We start from the raw sequence: 11496 nt of genomic DNA, 5'->3' as shown, positions 1-11496 counted from the left end.
GAGATCTAAGAAATATGACTCAGGGCTTATTTCCTAATGGGACTGTAAATGCAAGAGGAAGAACTGCAGCCCTGTCCGAGGGATGTATGCCAGGGAAGATGATAAGGTTGCTTGTCTCCTCATTGTCAGCTAATTGGCTGTCCTCCACTTAGCTGGCGTTGAGGTCGGCTATACGTAACTCATTCCTCCACCCAGACCCCATCAGGACATCCTTTGCTTAAAATCAACAAAGTAAACCCACAATTTAAGGCCAAATATATTTTATAACCACATAACTTGTGAATACTGACACAACAAAACATGAATCATAATCTGTGAGGACCTTACAGAATATGAAAGACTGAATGAATTAGGTATTTACATTCTTTGATTTACTTTCATTTTAGCTAAAGCACAAATAGCTTCCACTTTTAAATCCCTCCACAGAGTTAGTTCCCTCAGCTAGTGTTTCCGGTCAACACTTATCCTGCACTTCAACTCATCACTTGATAATTCACCATATATACATCTTTGCTTTATGAATTCAGATAGGAGCAAGACACGTTTTCTATTACATTTTGGTTTGAGTTTGCTATTTCAAACACGAAGTTCTAACTCTGTGCCATCTTTCGGCTGTGTCCTTGGTTGCCATGTGCATACTTTATTTTTTTCTTTCGTGCTTCCCTCACATATTCCTCAGTTTCTGCTAAAGACATGAATAAAACTGCCGTCAGCTCAAGCCTGAACATAAATGAAAGGTAAAAGTTTTAAAAATTGGGACATATTCCCCTTTTAAATGAAGTTCTCTGTTTAAGTTAACATTTTATTGCCACTTCTTCACCCAGTCTTACAGCTTGCCTGCATCTGGACAGATTTTGAATGGAAGCGTCTCTAATGGTGCCGGCAGTATTCAACTCAGGTAAAGTAATGAAAGAAAATCCACTCCACTATCAGCCTGTTGATGGTATCATTGCACAATATTAATAAAGTTGATGATAAGATCAACTTATTCAATCATTTTGACAGGTAATATTTTTTCACTACATAACTTAATCCGCAAATTGTATTAAAAACCAAACTTGCTCGGTAAAATGGATGAAATGTAAGTGGGAAAAGTGTGACTTTGTGGTACACTTGAGCAAATAGAAACCACCTTTGAGAATGTGAACTAGATATTAGGGAGGATGTGTGGACTATAATTACAGAATCTAAAAAAAAAACAGCATCTGCTGCTGACATTTTCAACTGAATTTAGAAACTCTGACTCCATTTAAAAACCCTGTTTGGTTTTCTAAAATCACCAGCTGATGTTTATACATCCTGTTTGAAACTATATATGCAAGTCTGGATGGAGAAAATCAAACAAAGACCAGAAATCTGTCACTGTTGTGTAGTTTTTTTTTTGGTTCAGTTTTGGTCTCTTCTGTGATCTGTGGAGTCCATCACCAGCAGTTGTCAATTCATCAAGTCTCGGTACATTTTGAAAGCCATCATCTGAGAATGGAAATATTATGTACTGAATGTGTTGAACAGAGTTACTCAGTCTTTGTGCTCTGTGTCACCATGGACGATTTCTGGAAAACCTCTTAGCTCTTCACAGAAAATCTGGATTTTCACACAGGCGGACTCTCTGACTGAAACGGCATGTGAAAATGATATAAAAAAAATCTGAATATTTTTCTTCCACTTGTAAATAATATGCAGGGTTCAAAGAGTTTGAAACTGCTAAAGGATAAAGACTTTTTCTCTGACAAAACTAAAATATCGACACTCAATATTGTGATTCAGCAGTGCAAATGTAAGCCACAACTTATTTGAAAAACAAAAACAAATCTGATTTTTTTAATTGCAAAGAGTATTCTCCTCTCTGAGTATGGTATTTTATTAAATGGATGTACTTGGGAGGTGTGGCTGCTATAAAGCTGATCTCATGCTCCTCATGAATAAAGTAAGCACTCAGACAAAGTCTGAAAACATTACTGTGAATAATAAGGCAAAGAGAAAAGGTGAAAGAAAGGGGCCAGGGAGGGAAGAGGACTAAGGAAATTTAGAAGAGGAGGAGAAGAGAAGCATTCTGAGACCAAAACCCTATGACAGCAAAACAAAGGGGAAAATGGTCAAGACAAACAAAATGGAGCATGACTGAACCCGAGCATATTGAAGGAATAAAGATGGGGGTTAACGTGTAGCGTCCGAGATTCCTCAAGCAGGTTGCATTATTCATCTCGTCCACAGATTCATACAGGATGAATCACTTCGCTCATCATTTACACGATACCACCGATGAATTATTCATATGGAAAGTTGTGGGTCTGACCATCCATAAAGAAAGGGTCAAACTTCTGGAAGACAACATCGACCCAGAGGTCAGTGGCGTTGCAGCTTTATCCGATCGGCGCCCAGGACAAACAGCACAGAGGTTCACGTCAGGTAAAAATTTAAAGACGGGAGCAGAAATGGACATTAAATATTTTACTGACCTCATTGAATTTTTCATGCAGTGCAACATCTGTCCGTGAGAAAACACAGTCTTAAAAAAATGTAGGCAGGAGATCAGAAGGCAGCTCAGATTTTGTTTTTTGTTAATATCTGCGAATCTGTGCAAATGTTCAAAAGGTTTTCCTGTTGCTGCTTTAGTGGTGTCAGTTCTTCCTGCCTTTATGAAGAAGCAAGAAAAGAATGTCAGTGAAGGCTTGAAACAAGACCAGAGAGACACATCATCCTTCATTTAATCCCAGAGTTTCAGGAATTGTTGCCCGCAAAGTTTAAATAATTTTATTTTAAGATCCATTCGTCATTTTATTTTCACTGTGGTAGTTTTGGAAGAGTTTGACTGGTTTTATTATATATTATAGTTAGAGCCACTTGGGTTAAAATGTCAACTTTGTATTTATAGTGTCATAATTTACCGAATGACAACAGTAATAAACATTCATGACAACTTACTCATGTTGATGACAGGTGTTATGTCATGTTTATGACGGTGTCATGACAGTCTAATTCACAACCCGTCAGATAAAGTGTTACCGTAAAATTAAACATAAAAAACAAAAGTAGGAAGATATAATAATAACTAATAATAATTAGTCATTTTTCAATATATATTCACAAGTTATTTGCTCTGGTTTCTCACCAGTTCAAAGATCCATGTGCATAATTTTCTAACGTCTACAGTTGTATTTCTCTCAAATATTCAGTCCGATGTTTTGGTGCTCTCAGTAAAGGATTTGTTGTTTCATCACTTTCTGTGACTTCCTGTTCCAGTGCGTGTGCCTCAGGATGATGTTTGTAAGCCCAGTTTTCTTCTGGTCCTCCTGACCCTGCTCCTGCGCCACTTTAGAAGATTAAAAGGGAACTGAGGTCGGGTAGAAATAAAGATGTCAGTGAAGAGAGACACATGTTAACACCTGGTGTAATATATCTCACTAACGTGGTGGAAGTGCCTCCTGCCCGTGGAGAGGTTTTCGGCTTTCCATCTCGCACATACGTGGAGTGGCAGCAGGGTAATGTAATTGAGACACAGAAGATGAAATTAGTGCATCCTTCAGAGGGTACTCGTGATGAGAGTGGAGGCCGTTGGCAAGAATAACTCCCAAGTGTCTGAAAAGCACACATATTGAAGAGGGGAGTCTAGTGTGCTTTACTTGAATTAAGAACCTAATTAAATTATCAAAAAGATTCTTTTAGTATTTAATAAAAATGGGACACAGACACACGGGGCACACTTAGACACTTGACAGCCAGGAGCCTCACAAGAAGTGGACCAAGTTCAAGAGCCACAGTGGTCAGATGAACACATGTGCTACTTATGTTTCATTCCTTATGTGAAACCCAATCCTGAACCAGAGACAATGGTTTTGTTTTATTTTTTATAATGTGGGCATGTTTAGCTAAGACGTTCTAGCATTCACTACGCCACAGCAATTTGAACCTCGACTTGTGGTAGTTTTCTCACTTCTGTCCAACTAGCTAAAACATAATTAAGGGACATGACCAGTGTCTCTGACTCAAATCCTTGGAAGCACTTTATTGCGTTTTATGGATGAGGCAGCCCAGTGGCGACGCTGTTCCTGTGATGAATAGCTTCTGAGGACCAGGAACGGGACAGTCCCGGGGTGGAGCTTTAACACAGCCCATAAAGCCGCACACAGCCGTATCTCCAAACTATTAATATTAATAAACAACTCTTCTTTTACATTATTAACGTTCTATTTTCACCGGAAAATAGGATTTACGATGGCCCCGTGACACACAAAATTTAAATCAGCAGTGTAAAATTTGCTGGTCACCATTGAAGCGTCACCATAAATTGAGAAAAGGCTCCAGAAATGCCGTCATAAATAAAACACCGCAGCTTAAGGGACAAGCCTAATTAGCTTTCACTTTGTTGCAATTTAGAAGTGCGCTGCAGGGTGTTAACCCGTGACTATGATTTTAATTAATTACCTGGGGCTTCCTGAGCATCCGAGATTGGCTTGTTATTTCTCTTTCTTTGATTTTTTTTTTTTTTTTCCTCTTCAAGGACATTCTGCTCTGTTGTTTTTCCAAAGTGGTTTAACTGTGGAGGTGTTCATGTATTTGGGGAGTTTTATTGCAACTCATACTGTGTGAGCACATTAAGTGACAAGAAAGGAATGAAGAGAAAGTAGCGATGGGGCCCGAGAGGGGCTCATCGGGGGAACATGTGAAGACAATAGGAGACAAACAGCAGTGCATGTGACTGTAAACAGAATGTTAGGATTTAATCAGTGTTTTTTGTTTCCTGAAGTTGTGTCAATCATCTTAAGCAACACAGCTCAGAGAAATGTGCAGAAGCTTGGTCTAGAGAGAGCTAAGACAGTAGCTTGGCAATCATGACTCAGCCTCAAAGTGGATTTCTGCTATCAACTCAATTTAAATAAAAACTGCTCAGCACTTCATAGGGACATGATTTAATTAACCTAACTCCCCCTCATAATGTCTGCATTATTCAGAGGTTGCAGAAACAAATGCTAAATTCTACTTTCCTTTTCACTTTTTTGATAAAATAAAACTAAAAAAACATTCTGGGGAGAAAACATCTCTTTAAATCAGGGGTGGGCAATTAATTTCTTCAGGGGGCCGCATGAAAAATATGAAATATGTTGGAGGGCCGATCCAGCAATGACTCAAATTTAATCTTGACTCATTATTCATTTTCTCATACCTCTTGTTGTAATAAAATATTTAAATCATATTCTTTTGTTAAGAAGAATATTCAGTAAAAATTAATAAAAATAAAAAAACAATTTGTGGTTTGGCTGAAGTGAGAATTAACAAATTAATAGTTAAAAAAAATATCGTCATCACATCTGAATTTATTTTTAACTTTTTAATCTCTCCACAATTGAAATGGTGTGTGTTATATTAATCAACTGATCAACTGCATATATGAGCAATAAATGGTTTTAAGTGTTGGAAAAAGCCTGACGAACAGATGAGCAGCTGGGCAGTGTCCCGTATGTCACAGCTCTCATCCAAAGCCAGGGAAAAATACCGGTACTCAAAATCATTCACGCTGTCTTTCAGTTGCAGCACCAGGTTCGTCGCGATGTCCTCAATCCTTCTCGTTACGTTTGCGGCGGGAGAGGGAGATGTTCTCAAAAGCGTCTTTTTTCTCAGGACATATTAGCACTGCTTAATGTACTCTCCGTCAGAGAAAGGTTTGCTCTTCCTAGCAATCTTGTGGGATATGACAAAACTTGCCTTGACTGCAGCTCCTCTAGATGCCAGGCGTTTTGTAAAAAGTGTTTGTTGAGCTTGCAACTTGGCTACGAGTACAGACGACTCAGTGACGCGCTCTTTCTCTGAAAAGTTCTTGTATCTCTTCTGTGTTTGGTCACGTAGTGACGTGAATATTATAGGCTATTCCTTTAACACAGCCTCCTGCGCACCACAAACTAAACACACGGCCTTGCCTTTGACTTCAATAAAGAAATATTTCGCTGTCCATGCCTTGTTAAAAATGCAGAATTCGGAATCAACTTTTCTTTTTTTACCGTGAGATGACATTTTGTGGGGATCGTGTATTCGGCTGCTAGCATCACTTGTTGTTGCTGTGCGTTAGCATTCATGTACGTGCATTCATAAACGGTGCGTCAAGCCCTTTCAAAATAAAAGACAGCTGTGTCGCATGCACTCGAAAATACGGTGTTTTGTTTTGACTGGGGGGGGGACGCGGGCCGGACAGGGATGCCCAACGGGCCATATCTGGCCCGCGGGCCTTAAAATGCCCAGGTCTGCTTTAAATGGTGAATGAGTGTGTCACTCAAGTTCAAGATCAAGTTTTTTTTGTTGTTGTTTTTTTTGTCATCTCAGCTGTGTTGAAAAAGATGTCAAAACAAAACTTCATCTCCCTCTGTGGAATCAAGGTTGAGCTCTGCCAACCAAGAAGGGCCCCTTTAGCTTCTGGATTATTCATTTGTTGGAAGGTCCACTGCTGCCCTAGGCCAGCTTTTTCTGCTGATGGTTTTTCTACTTTTAAATAAAACTCAGAGTTTGGCTGCCTGTCAGGTGGCCAAGTCTTGAATAGAGTCTAAAGGAGCTCACTTTGTCCTATTTTACTATTCATTTATTTCGATTGGGTCACTTGGAAATCCTGACATGTCAGTTTACATCATCAATGAAGTCCAATTTTGCTTTCATTTCTTTTTAAACTCCATGAATTCTCTGCAACAGCCCTTCACGCTAAATTGTTGTAAATAGAACACAAAATGAATTACACAACACAGGACATATTGTTTAATTGCCTGTGAGTTGAACTCTGGGGCTGCCTGTTCAGGGGAGAGTAAAATACCAGTGACTCAGGTTCAGCAGAATAGAAAAAATAAATAAAACCTCGATTTTTCCAGTTGCTTTGTAAAACAGACTGAAATTTGCATATTATTTTGTACTCTAGGGACGCGTGTAAAATGTTTCACACAGAAATAGCAGAAAGGAACATTCAGAGATGATTGGATTGTTTGCAGCTGCACTCATAAAAATTGAAATCCATGTTTCAGACATGGTTAAATCTATAATATATTGCTGGGGACAAACAGAAACACCTGACATCAGTTCCTGAATTGCAGATAACTAAATTAAGAGATTATCAGATAGAACTGTCGAATATCCTTTAAAAGTTAAGGTTTGGAATGCCCAGTAAAACTATTCATACTCTTTGAAATTTTATGCTACAAAACAAAATTTTGATTATTTTATTATGACTTTACATGATGTATCCGAACAAAGTACATAATAACACTGTGCATAATAGCAAATATGTAAATCCCTCTTTTTAACGTGGCGGTAGCAGTGTCATGCTGTGGGGAATGTTTTTCCTTTAGCAAAGACAGGGAAATTGGTCAGTATTGAAAATAGGTGGAGCTAAATATAGTAAAATCAGGAGTATAATCAACTACTGTGGTGAACTTCATCTTCCAAACAGAACAACAAAACTAAACATAGAGAAAGATGTATAAGGGAATTTTTTAAATCAAAGTGTATTCCTATTTTAGGATGGTCCAGTGAAAGCCCAGGCTAGAATCCAAATGAGAATATGTGGAAAGATTTTATCATTGCAATTCACAGACACTCTCCATGCAGTCAGACTGTTCTTGAGATAAACTGCAGAGAGACAATGGGTCATTTTCCCCCTAATTTTACACTTGGCATTTATACACTTTCTGCTGGTCTATCACATAAAATCCCAAAGAAATATGCTTAGCTTTCTGGTCCAACTTATCTCTGTCTTCCCCAAGGGCAAGTAGATTTGTAGCAAGAAGTAGGACATAAAATGTAAAGCTTTTTGAGTTAACAGTACTTTTATAACTGGTGGTATAAATGGGTTTCTGAGCAAATTAGTTCTGCATCATATCATTAGTGTTTGTAGATGTGAGATGTAGACTCATCTTTAGCTCTGACTATAAAACGGAAAATGAGTTATATAAACATAAAAAATTATCACCTTTAAAATTTCCTAGAAGTTATAAAGTAGAAGTAAAAATAATATAATTGATCTTTTGTGTGATGTGTGCGTGTAGGGGTGTGGGCGTGCGCATGTGTGTGGGCGTGCGTGTGTGTGTGCGCATGTGTGTTGGCATGCGCAGGGGAGTGTGTGTGTGTGTGTGTGTGTGTGTGTGTGTGTGTGTGTGTGCGTGCGCAGGGGTGTGTGCGTGTGTGGGTGTGCGTGTGCGTGTGCATAATTAGGAACTTTTAAAGATCTGATCTGATTGCTCTATGGGTTACAGTCCAACACAACAACAACAAAAGCAAATAAAGAAAATGTTAAAAATTGTATAAATGATTTATATATTTCATACATAATCTGGAGGCACTAATAACAAAGGATTTGTTTAGAATAAATAAAAAACATTTTTTGTCTCTTTTCACTTACAACTTTAATTTTTTTATTTTTATGTATTCATTAAGGATTTAAATGAACACTATCTCAGACTCTTCAAATGTATTCTAGAGCATATAAATCACTGTTTGTAATAATAAATTACTGATCAGAAACGGGAATCACTCCACACACCCTCTGGGTTTTGGCTCAATGTTCTTTCAAATAAGTCAATGCTGCTCTCTGGTGGAGAAGTTCATTTTAGATTTTTAACATCTGTCCTAAAGAAAATCAGCTTGCATGTTACATATTCAACAAAAGCCATCTTTAAAGATCAATCTTTTCTGTTGTTGAATGGTAAATATATTATATAAGTCCCACATTTATTTAAGAGATCAACATTAACAACAAAACATCCAAATTTAGATGTTGGTCTCTGCATGAGCTTTGCACATCTAGAGACGGACTTCTATTGCAGATTCTTTGCAAATAATTGAAGTTCAGTTGGAGTGAATTACAGCTTTAGTGAAAATCAACTTTTAAATCCTCACGTAGGTCATCAACAGGAAACGGATTCTATCCCACAGCCATCTTCATCCCGGTTCTGTCTGCTGTGTTTATTTCTCTTCATGATGCTGTTTGTTCATTAATGCTCCTTAACAAACCTCTGCGGCCTTCACATAGTCATGCTACCTCTGTTGGAACTGAGAACTTTCATGATGGACTAATGTGAGAAAGAAGAACAAGCTACATAAAGAAAGAACCAGAGAAAGTGCCGCGTTACTGACTGCAATGGTAAAATGTATTTAGTTTTTTTCTGCAAATGTCAGTAGGACTACAGGGAGGAGGCAGAGCAGCTTATCTGCCTTCTATCATACTGCAATGACATAGGGACAGTTTTAACAAATATGTCAAAAATAAATAACTAAATAAAATAAACATTTTTATTAAATTTCTTATTGCAGCCCTCAGTTGTGTTTGTATCAAAAACTGCAAAAGCCATCAACAGCCAACCCAGTTAGGTAAACTCCAACTGTGTGGGTTTTTTTTTTTTTTGTATTTAAATATTTGAAAATAAATGAAAGAAAGAATATAACCAAGAAGAGTATCTTTAAATCCAGGAAAGACTTTTATTAGGATATCAAATCTTGATTTTTACAACAGTTAACCCAAGTCACGATAAATCCTCCTTGTTCCGCTCTTGTTACTTTCACTCAATGAATGTTTAAAAACCTCTTGGTGTTGTCTAACATAACGACCACTATACGGTACATGTATCCGTTTACGAGCCTGAAATAAAGACCACGGATTAATTTTTGATTGGATGCCTCCTTGCAGAGTTGACAAGGAGTGCAAACAATATTCTTTGCAGCTGTCGTATAAATAAAAATAAAATCAATTACGAAAGCAGACAAATCTTCCACTGTGGAGAAATCGATTCACAAAGAGCAGGGTAATTTTTACTTTTATTAGATTCATTTTTCATTCTTAATTTGGCTGAGGACTATAAGTAGCAAACACTCTGCCCAGTCCAAGCAGGCCACTGGGAGACATAACTCTAAGATTCAAATTAACCTCTGAACAAGACTGGAGACTGGTCAATACTCTCTGTAAGACGTTTAGTGTGTGTTCCAGAGAGAGCAAATCGTCTTTATTCCACCTTATTTTCAACTCTCTGCAGACCTAAAATGTCCAAGTGTTTTAATAGTAAAGAACAAATGACATCATTATTCACATATCCTAAGATATTAAAAACTCATTTTGTACCTACAACTCAACAGCCAAGTGAAAAACTTGACATTGTCACTAGACTGAAAAGAGTTGGTTTCAATTCATGTGCTTGATGCTCATTTTCTAACAATCAAAACTTCAGAAATGGATTTTTAATCTTCTTAAATTGATTGAAGATACAGTTACTAAAGAACAACCTCTCAGACTTTTTTTTTTCTTAGAAATGTTACACAACAAATTGTTTTCAATGAAAACCACAGATATTCTCAAAAGATCCAGAGTAGCTCGCTACATAACAACACATTTTACTGTGGAATGCCAGCAGCAAATTCCCAATACTGTGTTTGCAATTAAGACCTTCAACAGCTGCTTCCTTTACATTCATATGAATAAATAAAAAATTTAAATAACAAAGCCATGCAACTTCAGCTACAGTATTTCCCTACGGTTGTTTGGCCCAACAAAATACTACAATCCACAACTAGCCACAGCTGGGGATGGAGCGGAGACAACCAGATGTGTTGTCGTAGGCCCGGGGCAGCGGGACAACACAGCACCTACAGACCATCAAATTATGGTAGGGAATAATCCCCTTATATCCACCCAAAATAAAGTCCTTCAGCATAAAGGACCCACTGTAACACACCGTTTGACTCATGAAGCAGCTTCAGTCAGGATCCTTCCATGTGCTTTTGAATACCATGTGTGCATGTCTGGTAACTCCGTGCAACTACAATCGTTTCAGTCCACTGCATGTGGACCAAGTTGTATCCAAATCTGACCGTTCCTTTAATGTGACTAACTTAGTTTGTTTAGCTGGACAGGCAATTGAATATTCGCTCCCCTGTCAGGCACACAGAATATTTACAGCATTATAGCTGTTGTTTCTTTACGGTGTTATGCGAGGGTTTATATCATCATTATCAACACTTCGTATTTACTGTCACAAATGTACAGCTTTATTTCTGCATAAAATAAGATCAGCTGGTGATAGGCGTGGGTCGGCATGAGTTTCTCACTGTATAATAAGCCTGACTGTAAAAGCACAGGTTCATGGTGTTTATACAGTTATCTTAAACAAAATCGTACGGCAGGATAGCTATAGCGATGCTTCCTTAATCTTTATTCTATGACTTTGGTTGTTGCAACAGAATTTTTCTGAGAGGACAATTTAGTTTTTCTCAAACGCAAAGACGAGGTGTAGGAGCCTTCTTTCAGCCAGCTTACCAGCAGTGGGCACCAACCCCCCTGGGTTTGGGCTTGCAGTTGAGTTTTGAAACCTCAGATTTTTAAAATCTTGGTACACCACAGTGCCTTGCTAGTGATGCTAACTTGCCAAATTCAAGCTTAATTGGATCTAAAACATGGATTGAATAGAAACATCAAAGAAATCCGGCTTTTTTTTTTTTTTGCACAAAACACACAGATGTAAAGACGATGAGACAACC

At 37.9% G+C, this 11496-nt stretch overlaps 1 long non-coding RNA gene across 1 annotated transcript; it reads left to right on the top strand.

Moving 5' to 3' along the window:
• Positions 1-255: 255 nt before the first annotated feature.
• Positions 256-2994, top strand: LOC122822995. The gene is made up of 3 exons (XR_006369262.1): positions 256-737; positions 825-898; positions 2215-2994. It is a non-coding gene; the product is annotated as an uncharacterized LOC122822995 (long non-coding RNA).
• The last annotated feature ends 8502 nt before the right edge of the window (positions 2995-11496 follow it).

Source organism: Gambusia affinis, linkage group LG20 (genome assembly GCF_019740435.1).
Source record: "Gambusia affinis linkage group LG20, SWU_Gaff_1.0, whole genome shotgun sequence".
In the NCBI taxonomy this organism is placed as follows: domain Eukaryota; kingdom Metazoa; phylum Chordata; class Actinopteri; order Cyprinodontiformes; family Poeciliidae; genus Gambusia; species Gambusia affinis.
Note: the sequence above shows the minus strand (reverse complement) of the source record. Positions and strands in the feature narration are given on the sequence as shown.